We start from the raw sequence: 25,074 nt of genomic DNA, 5'->3' as shown, positions 1-25,074 counted from the left end.
TTGTGATTTCTGTCTGTCAAATAAATAAATAAATCAATAAATCTTTAAAACTTGCTGTATTAATACTTAATAAGCAGTGATTCACAAAAAAAATGTCAACTTAGTTCTTCTGCCTACCTTTTAATCAGATTTTTTGGGTTTTATGTTGTTATGAGTTTTTAAATATGATTTGGATGTTAACTCTTTTTTTTTTCCCCCAGGAGAGGTAAAAAGTGTCTTCATTCAACATATTAAACAGACTCTTTTCTTTAAACAACATACACCAGGGGAAAGCGCGAACGCAGTCCCCCACTACCACAAATTATGCAGTCGAGTTTCCCACATTTGGGGAAATCACAGGGGTCAGCACATCCGGAGTGCAATGGATAAGCCTCACCCTGGGAAAACCGCCTTCATGATCATGATACCTCCCCTGCCAGGTAAATATCTGGATGTTAACTCTTTATATGATAAGCGGTTTGCAAAGCTTTTCTCACATTCTGTAGGTTGTCTTTTCATTTTGTTAATTTTTTAAAAACTAAGTAATTGGTGTATTATAAAAGGATATAACTCAGGAACAGCTAGATGGAAGAGAAGCGGACAGCAAGGTATGTGTTTGTTAATTTTGCTATGCAAAAGCTTTTGAGTTTGATGAGTCCCATTGTTGATTTTTGCTTTTATTTGTGCTTTTGGCGTCATGTTTAAAAATCACTGCCAAGACCAGTAACAATGAGTTCTTTCCTGTGTGTGTGTGTGTGTGAGTGTGTGTATGTGTGTATGTGTGATATTTGTTTTGTCCTCAAGGCTAACACTGGAAAACAATGTGTACATTTCCTTACCGGAATTTAAAAAAATTTGATCATTTGTAAAAATTACACAGTACTTGAGGGCAATGACTCTGTCTTAGATTTTTTTTATACCTAGACTATAGCTAAATAGTTCCATAGCTCACAGCTTTACTAAGGAAATGAGGGGAAAGCAGGGAGATAGAAATGGAATCTCATTTATCACCAGAACCAGGGCGACAAATGAGAAATGCCTTGTAGTGGCCTGTCACAAAATCAATCTCCTCTATGAACATAGACTATCTTTCTGTTTGTTTTCCTTAATTTATCGCAGATTACTTTTCAGAATGTAGGACTGGCTTATTTTATCTTGAATGTCTTCCCAAGTATTTATGTTCTTTAATGCCTATATAAATATATTTTCTTCCTTTCTTCTTTCCTTTCTTCCTTCCTTTTCTTTTAAGTTTTATTTATTTATTTATATTTTATTATTTTTAAAAAATATTTTATTTATTTATTGGACACACAGAGAAATCACAAGTAGGCAGAGAAGCAGGCAGAGACAGATGGGGAAGCAGGCTCTCTGCTGAACAGAGGCGCTCTCAGGACCCTGAGATCATGACCTGAGACGAAGGCAGAGGCTTAACCCACCGAGCCACCCAGGCACCCTTAAGTTTTATTTAAATTCTACTTGGTTAACATACAGTGTAATATCTGTTTCAGGAGTAGAATTTAGTGATTCATCACTTATATACAACACGCAGTGCATAAATGTATTTTTGAAAGTTTTCTTTTCACAATTGCTTGTTGTTAATATAGAAAAATGGAACTGACTTTTATATTGACTTTGTATTCTATGACTTTGTTAAATTCACTTAATTATTATAATAGTTTGTTTCCTTAATTTAAATGTCTGTATATAGTGATGAAATCTGTGAATAAACATAATTTTACCTCATTTTCTTATCTTTATTTAAAATCTTTTTTTCTTGCCTTATTATACCTCCTAAGACTCCCAGTAAAATTTTGGGTAGAAGTGTTGAAAGTGGGCATCTTTGCCTTATTTCACGTATTAAGTGAAAGCATTTGATATTTTACAAAAACAGCTATGGTTTATTGTATGTATCCTTCATCAGATTGAAGTTGTCTTTTATTTATAGTTGCTGTGGATTTTTATTATGAATGGGCATTACATTTTGTCAGTTGTTTTTTCTCCATCTATATGATTTTCTGCATCTATGATTATATGGCTTAATTTGTTAATGTGGAATTACATGGATAAATGTTCAAATATTAAACCAACTTTGCATTCTTGTATTAAACCCCAGTTAGTCAGGACATATTATCTTTGTGTATATTCCTGGATTAGGTTTGCTAATATTTTGTTAAGGATTTTTGTACCCATATTCATGAAAGATACTGGTCTATACTTTTCTTTGCTTTTAATGTGCATGTTCCGGCAAGGCTTTGGAAACCCTGCACCCCAAGACGCGTAAGACTGCATGAATTCTGTTTCACACTCTTCTTTCACTACTACTTTTCAATAAAATTCAAGGAGTTGTGGGACAAATTGTCTAGCACATGAACTTATTTTTTGCATCTTGGGTGCTTCCAGATTTCAGTCCTCTCTGCCAGCATAAACTGTTCTTAAAAGCTAAGCTGGTTTCTCCTCACTTCTGCAATCTTTCCATCTATGACAGACCCACTTATTGCCTATTTGTACCCAGACAAGTCATGTGCCTTCAGACCTAGAAGCTGTCTTGGCTTGCTACTTCTCTATGTATGTATAGTTCATTTCTTGCTGGGATTCTCCTTCTCAAATCTTCCATGAATCTGTCAACCTTTGATAGTCTCATAAAATATTCGGTACAGGTTTATTATCTTTCACCTTTTCTTGTTGCTACCATGAAAACTATATATCGTTTGACATCCTTCTACATCCTACTCAGAAGCAGAAATTCTTTCAAATATCTTATATTGTGATTCCTGTTTGCTCAGATACAGAATTATTCTTATTATCTGTTTGTTGATAAACCAGTGTTTTTTTCCCACTAAACCTTTTCACTATTCAGTCCTGCAGGGGTCCAGCATCTGGTTATGACCATAGTCATGTCTCTTATTTTCATCTGTGCCTTAAAATCCAAGACTTTCACTCATTAAAATCAATAAATATGTCATGAAGACTCATCATTAGGTCTTAGCAGGTTGCCAGTGTTTTCTTTTTTCCTTTCTTCTCTCACTCACTCTCTTGTTTTCTATACATTATCCAAGTGCTCTGTGGTTGGACAGTATTGAGTGTGCTATACTGATGGAAAACATAAGTCACTTCTTAGGCTTTCAGTAGTTTTTAACCTTTAATTCACACAATATGGAAATACTAATTTTCCTCCTCTGAAACCCACTAGTACTTTTAGTTCTCCTTTTATGACACTTAACATGTTCTGTCCTGTATCATTCTGTATTATGGCTAGTTTGCATGCTTGTCCTATCTGCACTACAAGAATAAAAGTTCAATGAAGGAAGAGATTTTTCCTACATTCTTTAGATCAGTGTGCATGCCTGACACCATACACTGTACGCACTTCTCCCTCAATGGAGGAACTGATGTATGGAGAGTGTAATAATGTGGATAATTTCCACAAAGAAAAAGCAAAACCATTTCTGTCAGCCAGGTAAAATACTGAAGCTTTTTTTTCCCCATAAGAATAAATCACGTGGCAAGAAGACAATGGATAGTGGTCCTTTTCTCAAATCACTTACCTCGAAGTCATGTTTTTTTTAATACCATAGTTGCCAGATTTACTAAATAATAGTAGAATAATAAACATACAGTTAAATTCGAATTTCAGGTAACAAAGAATAATGTTTTAAGATAACTATGTCTCAAATTGCAATATTTGCTCACATTTAACTAGGTGTCCCTCTTTTACTTGGCAGTTCTATTCCAATTTACTAGATATCCAGAGTCCCTTTGTTGAACACTTCCTAAGTATAGCTTCCTTGGACTGTAACAAAGATCTCCCCTTGAATCCCACTTCTCTTATAAGGATGTTTTCCTCCGTATTCTTCTTCCTATTTCCCAAGGTGACAATTAGCAAATTGACAAAACTAAGCTGTGTTATAAGTGAATAATAGGGAGTTAATTTTGGAATGTTCAACTCTCATAAAACATGTGCCCAAGATAATTGTGGTGTTTTAGAGTCAGTATCATAATCCAAAATATTCTATTAATGGAAATTTCAAACCAAGACAGGTATTTTTAAAAAGCAAAGGAGAAGTTTGTTGTCTTCAAAACAACCTAGTAACATGGCTGTTAATGACACCTATGTTAGGAGGAGCACTTCCTCCTTGCTGGGCTCAGTAACATATAGACATTGTGATTATTGGCTACCTGGTCCTAATAAAATTAAAAACTTTTTTGAGGGGGAGTGTTGTTATTTAAAAATATTTTAAAGAATTTTCTTGGAATTCTTTAAAATTTCAAATGATCCCTTGCGGTCTAGGTTCTAAAAATTAAGTGAAAATTTATTATAAAAACTCAATTGAAGCCAGTAACTAAACCCACACAATTACTCACATGACCAGTGTTTTTTTTCTCTCCAGATTATATATACTTATTGAATAGCAAAATTTCCTCATTATTAAATTAAGTAGAAAATCAGAACATAAGATACGATACAATTAGAATCAAGAAGAAATAAACTGCTATCTAACAGGTGAATTTTTGCATTTGGACCTAAAGTGAACCCTTTCATTTAGCAATTTAGATTTAGGTTAATTCTCTCTGAAAGTATTATTAGTACAAGAGAGGATAAAAAAGGAAATTATGAAATATTTTCAAGTAAAATAAAAAGAATTTTTATGAGTGTTTTTTTTCATTTACCAATTTAGATTTAGGTTAATTCTCTCTGAAAGTATTATTATTATAAGAGAGGATAAAAAAAGAAATTATGAAATATTTTCAAGTAAAATAAAAAGAATTTTTATGAGTGTTTTAAGAACACACTTTATTTTTATGGGCTAATAGAGATTCCAAATTATAGCAAAAACAATTTTTATATTGAATATAAGGAAATACTTGTATTTGGAATCTATAAACCAGCAAAGATAGCTGTGGACACTTTTCAGAAGAACATTGATAGTCATCACTCTGGCATGGATATCTTTTTTTTTTATTTTTTTGCGGTTTTTTTTTTTTTTTTTTTTTAATTTATTTTTTTTTAATTTATTTCCAGCATAACAGTATTCATTATTTTTGCACCACACCCCGTGCTCCATGCAATCCGTGCCCTCTATAATACCCACCACCTGGTACCCCAACCTCCCACCCCCTGTCCCTTCAAAACCCTCAGATTGTTTTTCAGAGTCCATAGTCTCTCATGGTTCACCTCCCCTTCCAATTTCCCCCAACTCCCTTCTCCACTCTAAGTCCCCATGTCCTCCATGCTATTTGTTATGCTCCACAAATAAGTGAAACCATATGATAATTGACTCTCTCTGCTTGACTTATTTCACTCAGCATAATCTCTTCCAGTCCCGTCCATGTTGCTATAAAAGTTGGGTATTCATCCTTTCTGATGGAGGCATAATACTCTATCCCCAAGTGGTGATGCAACATGGGGGCTTAAGTGGGTAGGAGAAGAATCAATGAAACAAGATGGGATTGGGAGGGAGACAAACCATATGACTTTTAATCTGGCATGGATATCTTCTTGATGATTTTGTACATTATAAAGCCTCATCTGTGATTCATTTCTTTACAACAAATCCAATGTTAGAGTTAAAAGGGATTATTTTTCCTGTGATCCTCAACCATGTCTTCCCTACTCAACATATTTGATGGAAATGGTGAAAGGTCCCTAGTGGCTGCAAGTTCAGCATCTTTTAAAATTTTATTATTATTATTATTTTTTAGGGCATATATTTGAGCTTATTAGAAACTGACAATTCTCTTTTTTCTTTTCTTTTCTTTTTTTTTTTTTTTGGAGTAGAATTCAGTGGTTCATCATTAGCATACAACACTCAGTGCTCATGATAACAAGCGCTCTTCTTAATACCCATCACCCGTTTAGCCCATTCTCCACTCACCTCCCTCTGTCAACCCTCTGCTTATTCTCCATCATTGTCTCTTATAGCTTGTATCCCTCTCTCCATGTTTACTTTTCTCCCTTCCTATATGTTCATCTGTTTTCTTTCTTAAATTCCACTTATGAGTGAGGAGATCATATGTATTTCTCTTTCTCTGATTGACTTATTTCATTTAGCATAATACACTCTAGCTCCATCCACATCTTTGCAAATGGCAAGATTTCATACCTTTTTGATGGCTGAGTAACATTCCATTGTGCACACCCCCCCACACACATCTTTTTTCACCGTTAACCAGTTGATGGACATTTGGACATTTGGGCTTTCTCCATAGTTTGGCTATTGTTGCTTATGTTGCTATAAACATTGAAATGCATGTACCCTTCAAATCAGTATTTTTGTATCCTCTGGGTAAATAACTAGTAGCGCAATTGCTGGATCATAGAGTAGTTCTATTTTTAACGTTTTGAGGAAACTCCATACTGTTCTGCAGAGTGACAGCACCAGTTTGCATTTGTACCAACAGTGCAAAATTGTCGCCTTTCTCTGCATCCTCACCAACACCTGTTGATTCTTATGTCATTCATTTTAGCTATCCTGACAGGTATGAAATCATATCTCATTGGGGTTTGATTTATATTTTCCCGATGATGAGTGATATTGAGCATCTTCTTATGTGTCTGTTAGACATTTAAATGTCTTTTTTGGAAAGTGTCTATTCATGTCTTCTGCCTATTTCTTAACTGAGTTATTCGTTTTTTGGGAGGGGTGAGTTTGATAAGTTCTTTATAAATTTTGGATACTAACCCTTTATCAGATATGCTATTTGCAACTATTTTTTCCCATTCCTTAAGCTGCCTTTTAGTTTTATTGATTGTTTCCTTTGCTGTGCAGAAGTTTTTATATCTTGGTGAAGTCCCAATAGTTCATTTTTGCCTTTGTTTCCCTTGCCTGGGGTGATGGGTCTATTAGGAAGTTGCTGCAGCTAAGGTCAAAGAGGTTGCTGCCTGTGTTGTCCTCTAGGATTTTTATGGTTTTCTGTCACATTTAGGTCTTTCATCCATTTTGAGTCTATTTTTGTGTGTGGTGTAAGAAAGTGGTCCAGTTTCATTCTTCTGCATGTTGCTGTCTAGTGTTCCCAACACCATTTGTTAAAGAGACTGTCTTTTTTTCCCATTGGATATTCTTTTTTGCTTTGTCAAAATTAGTTGACCATAGAGTTGAGGGTCCGTTTCTGGATTCTTTATTCTATTCCTTTGATCTATATGTCTGTTTTTGTGCCAGTGGTATACTGTCTTGATGACTATAGCTTTGTAATATAGCTTGAAATCTGGAATTGTGATGCCTCTGGTTTTGTTTTTCTTTTTTCTTTTTCTTTATTTTTTTTTTTTTAAAGATTTTATTTATTTATTTGACACAAAGAGAGAGAGATCACAAGTAGGCAGAGAGGAAGGCAGAGAGAGAGAGAGGAGGAAGCAGGCTCCCTGATGAGCAGAGAACCCAACGTGAGGCTCAATTCCAGGACCCTGAGATCATGACCTGAGCTGAAGGCAAAAGCTTTAATCCACTGAGCCACCCAGGCACCCCTTGTTTTTCTTTTTTAAAGATTTTATTTATTTATTTATTTGAAAGAGAGAGTGAGTGTGCACACGTGTGCACAAGCAGCGGGAGAGTTAGTGAGAGGGAGAAGGAGGCAGAGGTAGATGGAGAAGCAGGCTCCTGGCTGAGCAAGGAGACCAATGTGGGACTTGATCCCAGGACCCTGGGATCATCTCCTAAACCAAAGGCAAAGGCTTTACCAACTCAGCCACCTATGCACCCTGTTTTTCTTTTTCAGGATTGCTTTGGCTATTTGGGTCTTTTGTGGATCCATACAAATTTTAGGATAGTTCATTCTAGATCTGTGAAAAGTGCTGTGATATTTTAATGGGGATTAAATTAAATGTGTAGATTGCTTTGGGTAGTATAAACATTTTAACAGTGTTTCTTCTTCTAATCCATGAACATGGAATGCCTTTCCATTTTTTTGTGTGTCCTCTTCAATTTCTTTAATAAATGTCCTATAGTTTATAGGTCTTTTGCTTCTTTAGCTAGATTTAATCTTAAGTATCTTATTGTTTTTGGTCAATTGCAAATGGGATCAATTGTTTCATTTCTTTTTCTGTGGCTTTGTTCTTGGTATATAGAAATGCAGCAGAATTTTGCACATTGATTTTATAACCTGTGACTTTGCTGAATTCATGAATTAGTTCTAGCAATATTTTTGTGGATTCTTTCAGGTTTTCTACATAAAGTATCATGTCTGCAAATAGTCAAAGTCTGAGTTCTTCCTGGCCAATTTGGATGACTTTTATTTCTTTTTGTTGTCTGATTTCTGAGGCTATGACTTCCAATACTATGTTAAATAGTAATGGTAAGAGTGGACATATTTGTCTTATTCCTGACCATAGGGGAAAAGCTCTCAGTATTTCCCCACAGAGGATGACATTAATTGTGAGTTTTTCATATATGGCCTTTATGATGTTGAGGTATGTTTCATCTATCTCTACTTTGTTGGGGGCAAGTTCATCAACTTAGTGAAAGACTGAGAGACTACAGAGAGGCATGGCTAGTTTGATTGAGTTCTCTAAAAAATTCTGATATCATTTTCCTCCCTTAAGGATATTGTTTTTGGGGCACGTGGGTGGCTCAGTGGGTTAAAGACTCTGCCTTTGGTTCAGGTCATGATCCTAGTGTCCTGGGATCAAGCCCCACGTCGGGCTCTGCTCCATAGGGAGCCTGCTTCCTCCTCTCTCTGCCTGCCTCTCTACTTACTTGTGATCTCTGTCAAATAAAAAAATAAAATCTTAAAAAAAAAAAGGATCTTGTTTCCAATGTAATTTTTTTTTTAATGAAGCAATTGAGTTGTCTGACAATGTCTAGAAAATTAGGCAAGAAGTTAGAATTGGAACCCATGTCTCTCATTTTCAAATGTAGAGCACTTACTAATGTATCATGTTTTAATGCACCCCTCTTAAAATTATCTTAGTGTCAGTAATGATTTATCACTTCAGTTCACAAATACCTATGGATTCTTTAACCTCTTTTAAAAAAACAAACAAACCTGATTTACCTTACCTCTTATAAAACAGAAGGTCTCTGGCAGAGAAATACTCAAATATGAATTGCCGAGTTATTCTGAGTTTGAAGCTTCCTGACAAACCTGGAGGTGTCAATACAGTCTTAACAGTCTTTAAGCAGATTTTATCTTCTTTTATCATTTTAGGTTTTGAACATATTGTTAGAATGTTTAATCAAAGATGAAAAATGTCAGAGCTTTTGCCCTAAAGACTAATTTTGATTAACTCATCCAACCAGTCTGGTTTGCATTTTCATATTGTGGTTTCACTAATTTCATAAATTCAGACAGTACTATAACTAGAAGGATAATTTTAGGGGACAGCAGACAGCGAGGATTACATTATTACTTTTCTGGTGCTAAGCACAAGTAGGTGACAAGAGGCATCCTTACACAGCTGCAATCTGTCAGTGCCTGCTCCAGGTACCTGCTTCTTGAATGAATCTCTAGGAGCTTCAATTCACAAGCAATTGAGTTGGATCAAAATGAATCTTCTTTTCATTCATATACCCACCATGTGAATTCTCTCATGTCCTTCAGTTTAATGTCTGAGCTTTGAATGATACTGTTATGTCTTTAACTTCATTTTTATCTCCTAAATTTGTATGTACGTAAATGCTTATCAGATTATATTCTTTTAGTAGAGACTCATTCATTTATTAAAATAAAAAATCACTGAATGCTTATTATGTGCTAGACACCCTCGGTCTTGGGCACAGAGCAGTCAATAAGACAAAATCTTTGTTCTCATGAAACTTATAGTCTGGTTGAAGCTTAGAATTTTATACCGTAGTTGGTAAAGATTTTAGGTACACACACATGCACACATATATCACATATATATTTCTATAAACATATATATGCATGTCTACATACATGTGGATGTATATATATATGTGTGTTTGGTGATACATGCTATGAAAAATAAAGTGAGTAAGGGGACAGAGAAATTCACAAGGATACTATTTTAATTGGTCAGAGAAAGCTTCCCTGATGAAGTAGCACTTCAGCAGAAATCTAGATTAAGTGAAGGAGTAAGCCAGGGTGATATTCGAAGGAAGAGTATTTCAGGCCAAGAGAGGAGCTTGCTTTGTCTGAATGACGGTTTAGAAAGTAGGAGTGTGGCTAGAACAGTGTGAGTGTAGACTATGAAGAGAAGAAGTATGAGATGTGAAGAGCCAGGTCATTTGGGGCCTTATTTGGCCTTAATAATGTTTCTGGGTTTTATTCTTATTCATTGGCCATATACTGTAAGGTTTTGCATTGAGGAAGAACATAATCTGGTTTATGTTTTAAAAAATGTAATGTATGTGGTATAAAGAATAGACTGTAGTGTAATTAGCATAGAATCAGAAAGACAAATTCGGAGGCTGTCAAAATAATACAGGCAAAAAATTATGGTACTTGGACTGATACAAGATCTGTAGCGGAGTCAGATTTTCAGTGTATTTCCAAGATAGAACCAATACGCTCTGCTGATGTCTTGGGGATGAAATCCAAGAGGAAGAAGAACTAAGACAACTTCATGATTTTAGTCCAAGATTCCCAAAGAATAGACATAGTCATTTTATTGAGAGGTAAAAATAGTATTAGGTAAGTAATGATTTCTAGAACCTTTCTTAGTAGATTAACAGTTCCTGCTGGATGTAAGTAAAAATGCTTCCAAGACTGAATTGGTTGAATACCTCTTTATGTTAATTCCTGAGTATTTTTCACCCTTGCTAATGAAACCTCAGGTTGGCAGCCAAGATAAAAATGATTGGTGGAGCCATTAGGGAAATATTCACAGAGGCTAACAACTATCTTGCTTGACAGGTAGAAACAATGACTAAAGTGGTTTTAGGGGCTGGGAGTGACCTAAAAAAAAAAACCAAAAAACAAAGAGGAATGTCAGTCTTACCACAGAATTCATTACTTCATTATCTATTTGCTAATATGAAAGAAATTGGGGAGGTTCCCCACCTTCTGTAGTAGGATTTTATATCAATACTAAATTTTTAAATGCTAGAAATTAAATCAATTTAATTTTTACTTTTTAATTAGCAGGAGAATATTTGTTGTTCATTCAGTCCTGAAAGTAGAAAGGAGAAATCTAGGAATAGTAGATATACTGGTGATAATCAGACTGACAGAAAAATAATTATTAGACAAACAGCATGACTAGAAAAAGATACTTAACAGAGAATTAAAAATAATGTGTAAAATTATTCTTCAAATTTGTAAAATGGACTTTTTCTCATCTAGATGTATGCTTTTAGATATGTATGTCTGCATTTCATAAAATCCAGGACATTTTTTTTTCCTCCCTAGGGGAAAAGATGATTTTCAAATGGATGTAGTAATTTAAAAAATACAATAGTGTACCAAAATTCAAACATTTCCAGTTTTGATACAATATTTTGTGTACTATGTTAATATTCTACATGAGGGGCTCTAATAGCAATCTCTTATTTTTCTGAAAGAATGGTGTTATGCTATCAGATATTTGAAAACAAATCTACCACTTATTTAAGAAAAAAAGCCACAAATCAAGAATTTCCAGCTTCCTAAAAGCAGGAATGTCTCCAAAAAATTTTTTAATGTTATTTTAAACTCAATTGTGAAATATCTAATTTTTCACTGAGAATTTATCACTTATTCAGTTCACATTGTTACCAGAAAGCAATACTGTTCTCTTTCAGCTACAAACGATTATTTCTTTTGCACCATGTGGAATGCCCTGCTGCTTTTGAAACCTTTACCATGACTCCTAGCCATATTCCTCATTGCTTTCGTGATCAGGCTTTCCAGTGTTTCCTTTCCATTCACTGAATGGATGACAGTTTTTAGCTTTATGCTGTAGTCCTTGGTGATTGCAGCAAAGGTTGGTGATTTTTGCAGTAGTATAACCTGTTTTTTAATGTTCTCATCTCTACTTCTCTTCATTTCCCTCAAATATCCTAGACATTTATACCTCCCAGGACTTACCCATCTCTTAATATTCAGTCCCAAATTCCAGTTTCTGTCCACATTCTCTTCTCATTGAGCCCCTCCAGCATACCTTTTCTTTGCCTTCCCTGGGATCTCCCACATTTGGACCTTTTATTTTTCCTTCATTGCCTGCTCCTGCCTTCAAGTGCATTCTTAGTGCAGATATCTTGGTGATTATTCATGGTCTTTCAAATACTTTTATCTTATATCAAATTATTCTTGCACCCTATTTGCTGGGTGAACCAACCATATGCCTTAGGAATCCTGGTTATAAGAAACAGAAATTTCTGGATCACTACAGCAGAAAATAATTTATTGAAAGAATACTGAATAGCTTACAAATTAGTGGGAAGATAGGCAGACAGAAAATGTGTGGGCACTGGTGGAGACTCTAAAATGAGCTCTCAAGCAAGGGCAGGTTACAGGGACATCTGATTAGGATGCTGATTGGGTTCAGGACATGCTATCCCAAAATATGCAAGATGGCAAACAAATACCTTAAACTGAAGAAGACTAAGAAACAGGGAGGTCTTTCTGAACCTTCTACCTATTGCCTTTCTTTCCTGAAAACAGGAGATAAATTTTATATGTGAAAGGTACCCTCCCTGTAGCAGAAGAGAGACATTTTATCACCAGAGAGAATTTAGGCTGGCAAGACATCTGTATAACAAAACTTGTTAAACTAAGTCTTATCTTCCTAGTTACATCTTCACCATTTACTACCCTTAGGCCAATCTCTTTTGACCTGTGAATTCATCACAAATTTATTGTTTCTTTGTTTAAAAGGTATAAAAGCTTCCTGCTTTGTTAATTTCTTCAGGTCTTCATTCTCTTGTGAAGGATCCCACCTGATGTAGGAAGGCTCCCAAGGGATGTAGGATGTCAGGATTCAAAGCCAATGTCCAAGAAAGAATTCTTGAGATGTCTTTGGTGCAAAAAAGTGATTTTATAAAAGCATGGAGACAGGAGGAGGAGTCAAGATGGCGGAGAAGTAGCAGGCTGAGACTATTTCAGCTACCGGGAGATCAGCTAGATAGCTTATCTAAAAATTGCAAACACCTGCAAATCCATCGGCAGATCGAAGAGAAGAAGAACAGCAATTCTGGAAACAGAAAAACAACCACTTTCTGAAAGGTAGGACCGGCGGAGACGTGAATCCAAAGCAACGGGAAGATAGACCCCGGGGGGAGGGGCCGGCTCCCAGCAGCGGCGGAGCAACAGCACACAAAATCAGGACTTTTAAAAGTCTGTTCCGCTGAGGGACATCGCTCCAGAGGCTAACCCGGGGCGAAGCCCACGCGGGGTCAGCGTGGCCTCAGGTCCCGCAGGGTCACAGAAGAATCGGGGGTGTCTGAGTGTCGCAGAGCTTGCGGGTATTGGAACAGGAAAGCTGGCTACAGAGACAGAGCCGACAGTATGCTCACAGCTCGGTGTTACCTTGAACTGGTCGCAGGCTCCGTGAGCTCGGAGCGCGACCGGAGGTCAGGAAGATGGGAGTTACTGGGCGCTGTTCTCTGAGGGTGCACTGAGGAGTGGGACCCCGGGCTCTCGGCTCCTCCGGGCCGGAGACCAGGAGGCTGCCATTTGTATTCCCGTCCTCCGGAACTCTACAGAAAGCGCTCAGGGAACAAAAGCTCCTGAAAGCAAACCCAAGCGGATTACTCAGCCCGGCCCCTGGTAAGGGCGGTGCAATTCCGCCTGGGGCAAAGACACTTGAGAATCACTACACCAGGCCCCTCCCCCAGAAAATTAACAAGAAATCCAGCCAAGACCAAGTTCACCTATCAAGGAGTGCGGTTTCAATACCAAGGAAAGCAGCAGAATTCCACAGGAGGAGAGAGCAAAGCACGGAATTCATGGCTTTCTCCCTGTGATTTTCTTTTCTTTTTTTTTTTTTTCCTGTGATTTTTTTTTAGTCTTGCAGTTAATTTAATTTTTTTCTTTTTCATTTTTTTCTCTTCTGCTAATTTTTTTTTTAACTTTTACCCTTTTCTTTTTTTAACGTTTTTAACTAGTTTATCTAATATATATATTTTTCCTTTTTATATCTTTATTTATTCGTTTTATTTTATAAAATTCTTTTATTTTATTTATTTTTCTTTTTTTTTTCTTTCTTCCTTTTTGAACCTCTTTTTATCCCCTTTCTCCCCCCTCACGATTTGGGATCTCTTCTGATTTCGTTAAAGCATATTTTCCTGGGGTTGTTGCCACCCTTTTAGTATTTTACCTGCTCCTTCATATACTCTTATCTGGACAAAATGACAAGACGGAAAAATTCACCACAAAAAAAAAGAACAAGAGGCAGTACCGAAGGCTAGGGACCTAATCAGTACAGACATTGGTAATATGTCAGATCTAGAGTTCAGAATGACAATTCTCAAGGTTCTAGCCGGGCTCGAAAAAGGCATGGAAGATATTAGAGAAACCCTCTCGGGAGATATAAAAGCCCTTTCTGGAGAAATAAAAGAACTAAAGTCTAACCAAGTTGAAATAAAAAAAGCTATTAATGAGGTGCAATCAAAAATGGAGGCTCTCACTGCTAGGATAAATGAGGCAGAAGAAAGAATTAGTGATATAGAAGACCAAATGACAGAGAATAAAGAAGCTGAGCAAAAGAGGGACAAACAGCTACTGGACCACGAGGGGAGAATTCGAGAGATAAGTGACACCATAAGACGAAACAACATTAGAATAATTGGGATTCCAGAAGAAGAAGAAAGAGAGAGGGGAGCAGAAGGTACACTGGAGAGAATTATTGGGGAGAATTTCCCCAATATGGCAAAGGGAACGAGCATCAAAATTCAGGAGGTTCAGAGAACGCCCCTCAAAATCAATAAGAATAGGCCCACACCCCGTCACCTAATAGTAAAATTTACAAGTCTCAGTGACAAAGAGAAAATCCTGAAAGCAGCCAGGGAAAAGAAGTCTGTAACATACAATGGTAAAAATATTAGATTGGCAGCTGACTTATCCACAGAGACCTGGCAGGCCAGAAAGAGCTGGCATGATATTTTCAGAGCACTAAACGAGAAAAACATGCAGCCAAGAATACTATATCCAGCTAGGATATCATTGAAAATAGAAGGAGAGATTAAAAGCTTCCAGGACAAACAAACACTGAAAGAATTTGCAAACACCAAACCAGCTCTACAGGAAATATTGAAAGGGGTCCTCTAAGCAAAGAGAGAGCCTACAAGTGGTAGATCAGAAAGGAACAGAGACCATATACAGTAACAGTCACCTTACAGGCAATACAATGGCACTAAATTCATATCTCTCAATAGTTACCCTGAATGTTAATGGGCTAAATGCCCCTGTCAAAAGACACAGGGTATCAGAATGGATAAAAAAACAAAACCCATCAACATGCTGCCTCCAAGAAACTCATTTTAAGCCTGAAGACACCTCCAGATTTAAAGTGAGGGGGTGGAAAAGAATTTACCATGCTAATGGACATCAGAAGAAAGCAGGAGTGGCAATCCTTATATCAGATCAATTAGATTTTAAGCCAAAGACTATAATAAGAGATGAGGAAGGACACTATATCATACTCAAAGGGTCTGCCCAACAAGAAGATCTAACAATTTTAAATATCTATGCCCCCAACGTGGGAGCAGCCAACTATATAAACCAATTAATAACAAAATCAAAGAAACACATCAACAATAATACAATAATAGTAGGGGACTTTAACACTCCCCTCACTGAAATGGACAGATCATCCAAGCAAAAGATCAGCAAGGAAATAAAGGCCTTAAACGACACACTGGACCAGATGGACATCACAGATATATTCAGAACTTTTCATCCCAAAGCAACAGAATACACATTCTTCTCTAGTGCACATGGAACATTCTCCAGAATAGATCACATCCTTGGTCCTAAATCAGGACTCAACCAGTATCAAAAGATTGGGATCATTCCCTGCGTATTTTCAGACCACAATGCTCTAAAGCTAGAACTCAACCACAAAAGGAAGTTTGGAAAGAACCCAAATACATGGAGACTAAACAGCATCCTTCTAAAGAATGAATGGGTCAACTGGGAAATTAAAGAATTGAAAAAAATCATGGAAACAAATGATAATGAAAATACAACAGTTCAAAATCTGTGGGACACAACAAAGGCAGTCCTGAGAGGAAAATAAATGCCCCTGTTTCTTTCTTGGCTGCATGTTTTTCTCGTTTCTGTTTCTTTCTCAAGAAACAAGAAAGGTCTCAGTTACACAACCTAACCCTATACCTAAAGGAGCTGGAGAAAGAACAAGAAAGAAAGCCTAAGCCCAGCAGGAGAAGAGAAATCATAAAGATCAGAGCAGAAATCAATGAAATAGAAACCAAAAAGACAATAGAGCAAATCAAGGAAACTAGGAGCTGGTTCTTTGAAAGAATTAATAAAATTGATAAACCCCTGGCCCGACTTATCAAAAAGAAAAGAGAAAGGACCCAAATAAATAAAATCATGAATGAAAGAGGAGAGATCACAACTAACACCAAAGAAATACAAACTATTATAAGAACATACTATGAGCAACTCTACGCCAACAAATTTGACAATCTGGAAGAAATGGATGCATTCCTAGAAACATATAAACTACCACAACTGAATCAGGAAGAAATAGAAAGCCTGAACAGACCCATAACCAGTAAGGAGATTGAAACAGTCATTAAAAATCTCCAAACAAACAAAAGCCCAGGGCCAGACGGCTTCCCGGGGGAATTCTACCAAACATTTAAAGAAGAACTAATTCCTATTCTCCTGAAACTGTTCCAAAAAATAGAAATGGAAGGAAAACTTCCAAACTCATTTTATGAGGCCAGCATCACCTTGATCCCCAAACCAGACAAGGATCCTATCAAAAAAGAGAGCTATAGACCAATATCCTTGATGAACACAGATGCGAAAATACTCAACAAAATACTAGCCAATAGGATTCAACAGTACATTAAAAGGATTATTCACCACGACCAAGTGGGATTTATTCCAGGGCTGCAAGGTTGGTTCAACATCCGCAAATCAGTCAATGTGATACAACACATCAATAAAAGAAAGAACAAGAACCATATGATACTCTGAATAGATGCTGAAAAAGCATTTGACAAAGTACAGCATCCCTTCCTGATCAAAAGTGTAGGGATAGAGGGCACATAGCTCAATATCATCAAAGCCATCTATGAAAAACCCACCGCAAATATCATTCTCAATGGAGAAAAACTGAAAGCTTTTCCGCTAAGGCCAGGAACACGGCAGGGATGTCCATTATCAACACTGCTATTCAACATAGTACTAGAGGTCCTAGCCTCAGCAATCAGACAACAAAAGGAAATTAAAGTCATCCAAATTGGCAAAGAAGAAGTCAAATTATCACTCTTCGCAGATGATATGATACTATATGTGGAAAACCCAAAAGACTCCACTCCAAAAACTGCTAGAACTTATACAGGAATTCAGTAAAGTGTCAGGATATAAAATCAATGCACAGAAATCAGTTGCATTTCTCTACACCAACAACAAGACAGAAGAAAGAGAAATTAAGGAGTCAATCCCATTTACAATTGCACCCAAAACCATAAGATACCTAGGAATAAACCTAACCAAAGAGGCACAGAATCTATACTCAGAAAACTATAAAGTACTCATGAAAGAAATTGAGGAAGACACAGAGAAATGGAAAAATGTTCCATGCTCCTGGATTGGAAGAATAAATATTGTGAAAATGTCTATGCTACCTAAAGCAATCTACACATTTAATGCAATTCCTATCAAAGTACCATCCATCTTTTTCAAAGAACTGGAACAAATAATTCTAAAATTTATATGGAACCAGAAAAGACCTCAAATAGCCAAAGGGATATTGAAAAAGAAAGCCAAAGTTGGTGGCATCACAATTCCGGATTTCAAGCTCTATTTCAAAGCTGTCATCATCAAGACAGCATGGTACTGGCACAAAAACAGACACATAGATCAATGGAACAGAATAGAGAGCCCAGAAATAGACCCTCAACTCTACAGTCAACTAATCTTCGACAAAGCAGGAAAGACTGTCCAATGGAAAAAAGACAGCCTCTTCAATAAATGGTGCTGGGAAAATTGGACAGCCACATGCAGAAAAATGAAACTGGACCATTTCCTTACACCACACACGAAAATAGACTCAAAATGGATGAAGGACCTCAATGTGCGACAGGAATCCATCAAAATCCTTGAGGAGAACACAGGCAGCAACCTCTTCGACCTCAGCCACAGCAACATCTTCCTAGGAACAACGCCAAAGGCAAGGGAAGCAAGGGCAAAAATGAACTATTGGGATTTCATCAAGATCAAAAGCTTTTGCACAGCAAAGGAAACAGTTAACAAAACCAAAAGACACCTGACAGAATGGGAGAAGATATTTGCAAACGACATATCAGATAAAGGACTAGTGTCCAGAATCTATAAAGAACTTAGCAAACTCAACACCCAAAGAACAAATAATCCAATCAAGAAATGGGCAGAGGACATGAACAGACATTTCTGCAAAGAAGACATCCACATGGCCAACAGACACATGAAAAAGTGCTCCACATCACTCGACATCAGGGAAATACAAATCAAAACCACAATGAGATATCACCTCACACCAGTCAGAATGGCTAAAATCAACAAGTCAGGAAATGACAGATGCTGGCGAGGATGCGGAGAAAGGGGAACCCTCCTACACTGTTGGTGGGAATGCAAGCTGGTGCAGCCACTCTGGAAAACAGCATGGAGGTTCCTCAAAATGTTGAAAATAGAACTGCCCTATGACCCAGCAATTGCACTACTGGGTATTTACCCTAAAGATAGAAACGTAGTGATCCAAAGGAGCACGTGCACCCGAATGTTTATAGCAGCAATGTCCACAATAGCCAAACTATGGAAAGAACCTAGATGTCCATCAACAGATGAATTGATCAAGAAGATGTGGTGTATATACACAATGGAATACTATGCAGCCATCAAAAGAAATGAAATCTTGCCATTTGCGACAACATGGATGGAACTAGAGCATATCATGCTTAGCGAAATAAGTCAAGCAGAGAAAGACAACTATCATATGATCTCCCTGATATGAGGAAGTGGTGATGCAACATGGGGGCTTAAGTGGGTAGAAGAAGAATCAATGAAACAAGATGGTATTGGGAGGGAGACAAACCATAAGTGACTCTTAATCTCACAAAACAAACTGAGGGTTGCTGGGGGGAGGGGGTTTGGGAGAAGGGGGTGGGATTATGGACATTGGGGAGGGTATGTGCTTTGGTGAGTGCTGTGAAGTGTGTAAACCTGGTGATTCACAGACCTGTATCCCTGGGGATAAAAATATATGTTTATAAAAAATAAAAAATTAAAAAAAAAAAAGCATGGAGACAGGACCCTTGATAAGAAGGAGTTGCCCTGGGGTCAGGAAGAATGGCGCATTATAAACGTTTAAGTTGGGAGGGGATTAGGATAGCTTTAAGTCTCTAAGGAATTTTGAAAGCAAAGTTTCCAGGACCTTGAGGGAGCTAGTTATTGTTGGGAAAAGGTGTGAGGAGTGTTGCTGCTATACACAATTTCTAACCTGGATTTAAGCCTTTGCATCACTTACTCAAGATTCAAAGTCTCAGATGGAAGAGTATGTTTGAATTGATATAGTTTTGAGTAGTATTAGAGCTGGGGTCCTGACCTAATGGCCAAGAAAGAATTCTTGAGACATTTTTGGAGCAAAAAGGTGATTTTATTAAGGTACAGGGACAGGACCCATGGGCAGAAAGAGCTGTTGCACTAGGCTTGTGAGGAATGGTTGATTATATACATAGGGGTTGGGGGAGGTGAGGATAAAGGGAGGTGTCTCAGGACAAAGAGGGCTTTTCATATGCTCAGAATACTGCAGGCTCATTATCTTCACGTTAAGGTTGTTTTTCCTTCTAGTAAGGGATTAACAATAAGACAGTTGGGAGCTTCCTGGAGAAATGTTATATTCTGTCTATTTCAAGTATTTGTCAGTAGGCTGCAGCTTATAAGAAAATTTAATTTTATTTAAATTCCCTTCTGCCTTTGTTTCCCACATCAGAGTGACCCTGGTTCAAATGTTTATATTCTGATTTTAAGAGTGGTAAATACGAAGCTCTTTCTTTCATCTTTATCTTTTGTAGTGGGTGGTGAGGCAGGACATCCTATCAACTACACAAAATGAGAATTTTCTCCCAAATAGTAAATAAAAGTGTTTGGAAGCCAGATGACCAAGACCTGAAGTACCAAGTTAATGTTAATCCAATTGGCTTCCTCATTGCACCTGTATATGGGCAACTGAGCACTGTTCCTAAATAATACTGATTCCTTATCATTTCTTTCTTCTGTTTTCCATGACAGTATTGCATATTTTCTCCTTCTAGTCCTTTCTTCTCTTATTCTCAGGAGTTGTTGTCATTGTTTTCTTTAGAGAGAAAAGTAGAAGTTCAAGAAAGTATCCTTTCAGTGTCCTGCCACCTGCCAACAAATTAATCTTGTTATACTCATATTTTCTTTCTTCCTTCATCTCGGTTGTTAATCTTCCTACCTGTGCTCTAAATTCCCTACCTCTATCTCTCCTTTTCCCACTTTTGCGGGTTCTCCATTTGGTTGATTATTCCCCTTGCTATCAACTTTTCCTTTTTTTTTTTTTTAACTTATTGTAACATTTAGTACTTATATGACATTTAGTACTTCAAATTATTAACATTGAAAAGAAAAAGTTTTCTTTAACCTATATGGCTTAAGCTACTTCTATATCTTACTCAAAGATGTTTGAAAGCTTTTCTATAGTTGTCCTGAAAGAATGCCTTCTTATGGGTGGTTATTTCTGGAACAATTTTGCTGGAATCAGATGCAAAATTGAATTGAGCAGTTTGCAGAATTATAAGGTAAATAAACATACAGACTTTCTAAGTAACCTGATATGATTTGGATGTTAATAAGGAAGGAATAGGACCTGCGACTTTGTTGACTAAAAAGGAGTGTTTTAGATACTCCCTTGTCAATGAAGAGCTCCTTTTTACTTGTTCCAAGAAGACCAGCCTCTTCTTTCTTCAGTCCCTTATAATATTCTCATCTATGTCAGTTGCTGGAAATGGAATATGAATTTCCTCACCCTCTCTTGATTTTCTGTTGCTGTCATAACAAATAACTTCAAATTTAGTGGCTTAAGACAATATAAATGTATTGTCTTACATTTTTCTAGGTTGGAAGTTTAAGCTGGGTCTTGCTAAGTTAAAATAAAAGTTTTCACTAGGTTCTAGGAGGGAATCTATTTCTTTGCTTCGCCCAGCTTCTAGAGGCTGCTTACCTTTCTTGGTTCATGGTCTATTTCCTCCATCTTTAAAACAAGCAATGGGGTCAAATCCTTCTCACATTCCAGCACACTGACCTCCTCTTCTTCCACTCTCTTCCACTTTTAAAGAACTTTGTGATTACATTGAATTCACTGGAATAACTGAGAACTATCTTGTCAATATCCTTAACTTAATTATATCTGAAAAATCTTTTTTCATTTAAAGCAACATATGCATGAGTTTCTGGGAATTAGGACAGGGCACCATTTGCCATCATTATCCTAATAATGACAAGACCACAGCATCCACCTCAAATACTCAACTGCTTATTGCCCCAGGACCCATAACTATGGTCATTTATTAGCAGGCTTCAGGGTGGTAAGTAGAAAGAACAGGGAGGAAATAGCTCATTTACAAAAAAAAGCAAGTTTTTTATATACATATTGTAGATACCTAAGGGATAGATTTGGGAATTCATTATAGTGTTAAATGAAGGAGGACAAAATGTAACACTAGATTGGACCAATTTTGAACCAATTTTTTCAAGTGGATAACTTACTAGATATTCTAGATTTTATATGTTAACTTGAGCAGCAGGTAATAGCTTTAATAATTTGTTTTGCTGGTGATGGAAACTTTGACTGAGAGTTGATATCCATATCTTCCCTAGTATAATGTAAAGGAAGGAATCTAAAAGTCTAAGCAAATAGGAGTGTTGGAATATTTATCATGCATGACAGTATATTGCCTTTCCATTATATATTCTAAAGAGACCAAAGGATTCTTGCTTAACTAAGGTATTGAACACCAGTGTCCTTGACAGCCCTGTGGTGACTGTCTTCTGTAGTCTAGTCATGACCACAGAAGATGCTGCCAGTGAGTTGGTTCCCTGATTTTATTAGGGATGATGGGATCCAGAGTGACAGAAGCTAAGTGTCAAAGCTTAAATAGGATCAAAAATAACGTATGTACTTTTACAGCAATGGGCAGTAGGAATGAGGTGGTAATATGAATATTTTGACCCACAGGAATCTCTGGAGGAAGATATTTTTAAAAAATGATGTCTATCAAAGATGCATTTAACTCATTATTGATGCAACAACAGTATGCTAAAGCTGATTAAAAAAATTGTAGGGTAGATAGAATTATTTATAGCTATAGAAAGAAAAAATGCTAGATTAAGATTTCTAAATGACATAAAAAAATTTTAATGCCCTACCCGGTATATAAAGTTTTCTATGGTTAAAAATCATTTGCATTTCTATAGGACAAAATTAATCTGCATTGCTATAGAAACAGAATCATCTGCATCATTATGAGTTTTCTCCTCACCAACTGGTACACTTTCAGAGTTGTAAAATACTATAATCAAACGTACATGTCCCTAGGGGTTAGATAATCCTAGTTAGATAAACCTGCTACATAATACTCTACTGTGACATTGAAAGGACATGCAATCATCCAATTGCTATTTCCAAGTTTTGGATTTTTGTTTTACTTAACAGTTCTTTCTTTTTGTACACATATTCCTTTCACCCCTGGCCACAGTCAATAACTGATGCTTTTTGTCACTTATATAAAAAGATTTAACTTGCATAAAGTCATATACAATCTATTCTTTGGATCTTTTGCTTAGTATAAAATTGTTGGGTTATATATCTTTTAGTATCTATCAGAAGTTCATTATTTTAGTTGTTGTTGAGTCATATTCTATTACATGGATATACTAAAATTTGTTTATCCATTTATCTACCAATGGGCTTCTTGTGTCCTTCAGTTTATAGCTATTTTGAATGAAGCTATTAAGAATCTTCTAACACAATCCTTTCTGTGAACATATGTTTTCATCCCAATTGGGTAAATACAATGGATGGAATCAATAAGTTGTATGGTATGTGCACAACTTATAAAAAAGAAATTCTCAAAGTGGTTAAATCACTTTATATTCCTACCAGTGGTATATCAGAGTTTCAGGGGCTCCCCATCCTTACAACACTTGGTATTGTCAATCTTGTTTTAGCCATAATAATGGGTAAGTAGTATGTCTTAGTTCAGGCTGCTAGAAGAAAAATACCATATTTAGATTGAACAACAAACATGCTATTTCTTACCATTCTAGAGGATAGCAAGTCCAAGATCGAAGCGCTTGAAGATTTAGTGTCTGGTTAGGACCTGATTCCTGGTTTATAGATGACTATGTTCTTATTGTACTTCACATGACAGGATGAGAGTAAGAGAAATCTGGGTCTTTTATAAGGGCAGTAATCCCATTGTTGAGGGCTTCATCATCATGACCCAATTAGCTCTCAAAGTCCCCACTTCCAAATACCATCTTATTAGAGATTAAGTTTTAGCATATAAATTTTGAGGGATATAAACATCCAGTCTTCAGTATAATAGTAACTTATTATGGTTTTAATTTTCATTTAGCTAATTATTAATCACATTGAGCCTTTTTCCATGTATTTATTGGTCATTAATATGTACTCTTTTGTGGGACACTTGATTAGGTCTTTTGTCTGTTTTAGGGAAGAGGTGTTTTGTCTTGTAGTGTAATACCCTCTAATTATCTTTCTTTTCTTGTGATTGGTTGTGTGTGATATGTTATGAGGAAAATATAGGAATATAAGATTTATATATATATATGTATATATACATATATATATATATATACTTTAAAGATTTTATTTATTTGACATACAGAGAGAGATCACAAGTTGGCAGAGAGGCAGGCAGAGAGAGAGAGGGGGAAGCAGGCTCCCCACCAAGCAGAGAGACCAATGCGGGACTCAATCCCAGGACCCTGAGATCATGACCTGAGCCAAAGACAGAGGCTTAACCCACTGAACCACCCAGGTGCTCTATATTTATTTTTAATATGTATTAATACACAAAGGTTTTTTTTCTTTCATTTAAAAACATACTTTAACCCTACTTTGATGAACTATGTGTTATTATGAATTTAATTATTTAGTAATGTTTAGATTTGATGAAGAACAAAAAAGATCAGTCTGAATAAATCATTTCTTATTAAAAGTTCTATTTTCTCTATGCTATGTTGTAGATGAATGAATGAGCTGTATATCTCAGCTATTAGTAAGAAAACTTATATAAATTCAAGGTAATATTAATAATTTTAACTTATGCATTTTAAATATAATCTAAGGGTTTAAAATACATAATTTATACAAAGAGCTGAGAACATGGCTTGATTTATTTTTATAGCAATAAAGTATATTTTTGAAGATTGAATAACTTATAGATGATATTGAACTGAACTAAGTAAATAAAACACACTACAATAAAAGTATAAACTTTTGAAATTGAATGTAATACTAATAGAGATATGAAAAATTCACATAGGAAAGTATAGTTGAAATTATTTGTGGAAAAAGATATAAATATTAAAAACCTTATGTAAATGTAGGAGATATATTTGGAAAAAAGAGAAATTGGTCATTTGACTGCAGAAGGATTTGTTTAACTTTGATCATTCATTAATTTATTCAATATACAAACATTTATCGAGCTTAGCAACTACAGTATAAAACATTGTTATGTGTTAAGGATATAAATTATATAAGACCTCTAATCTCAGTGAAGTCACATGTTCATAAATATCATATTTTTATGCTATGTTATAGGTGATAATATGAATATATAGCATATATACTTTTTTTGCTTTTTTTATTGTGTTATGTTAGTCATTGTATCAAAAACGGATGATATATTTTATGGTAAGCACATATACTCTTAATGATAGATATGTGATCTATATATTTTATAACATTACTAATAGCTCTGCTAATATTATAAATTATATAAG

The 25,074-nt window shown here is 36.1% G+C and overlaps 1 non-coding gene across 1 annotated transcript; it reads right to left on the bottom strand.

The window, feature by feature from the left end:
• Positions 1-263: 263 nt before the first annotated feature.
• On the bottom strand, positions 264-427 carry LOC116589634. Its single transcript, XR_004285391.1, has one exon. It is a non-coding gene; the product is annotated as a U1 spliceosomal RNA (small nuclear RNA).
• Between the last annotated feature and the right edge of the window lie 24,647 nt (positions 428-25,074).

The sequence above is a fragment of the Mustela erminea genome, chromosome 4, assembly GCF_009829155.1.
Source record: "Mustela erminea isolate mMusErm1 chromosome 4, mMusErm1.Pri, whole genome shotgun sequence".
Taxonomy (NCBI): domain Eukaryota; kingdom Metazoa; phylum Chordata; class Mammalia; order Carnivora; family Mustelidae; genus Mustela; species Mustela erminea.
The sequence above is the reverse complement of the archived record's forward strand: the minus strand, read 5'-3'. Positions and strand labels throughout refer to the sequence as shown.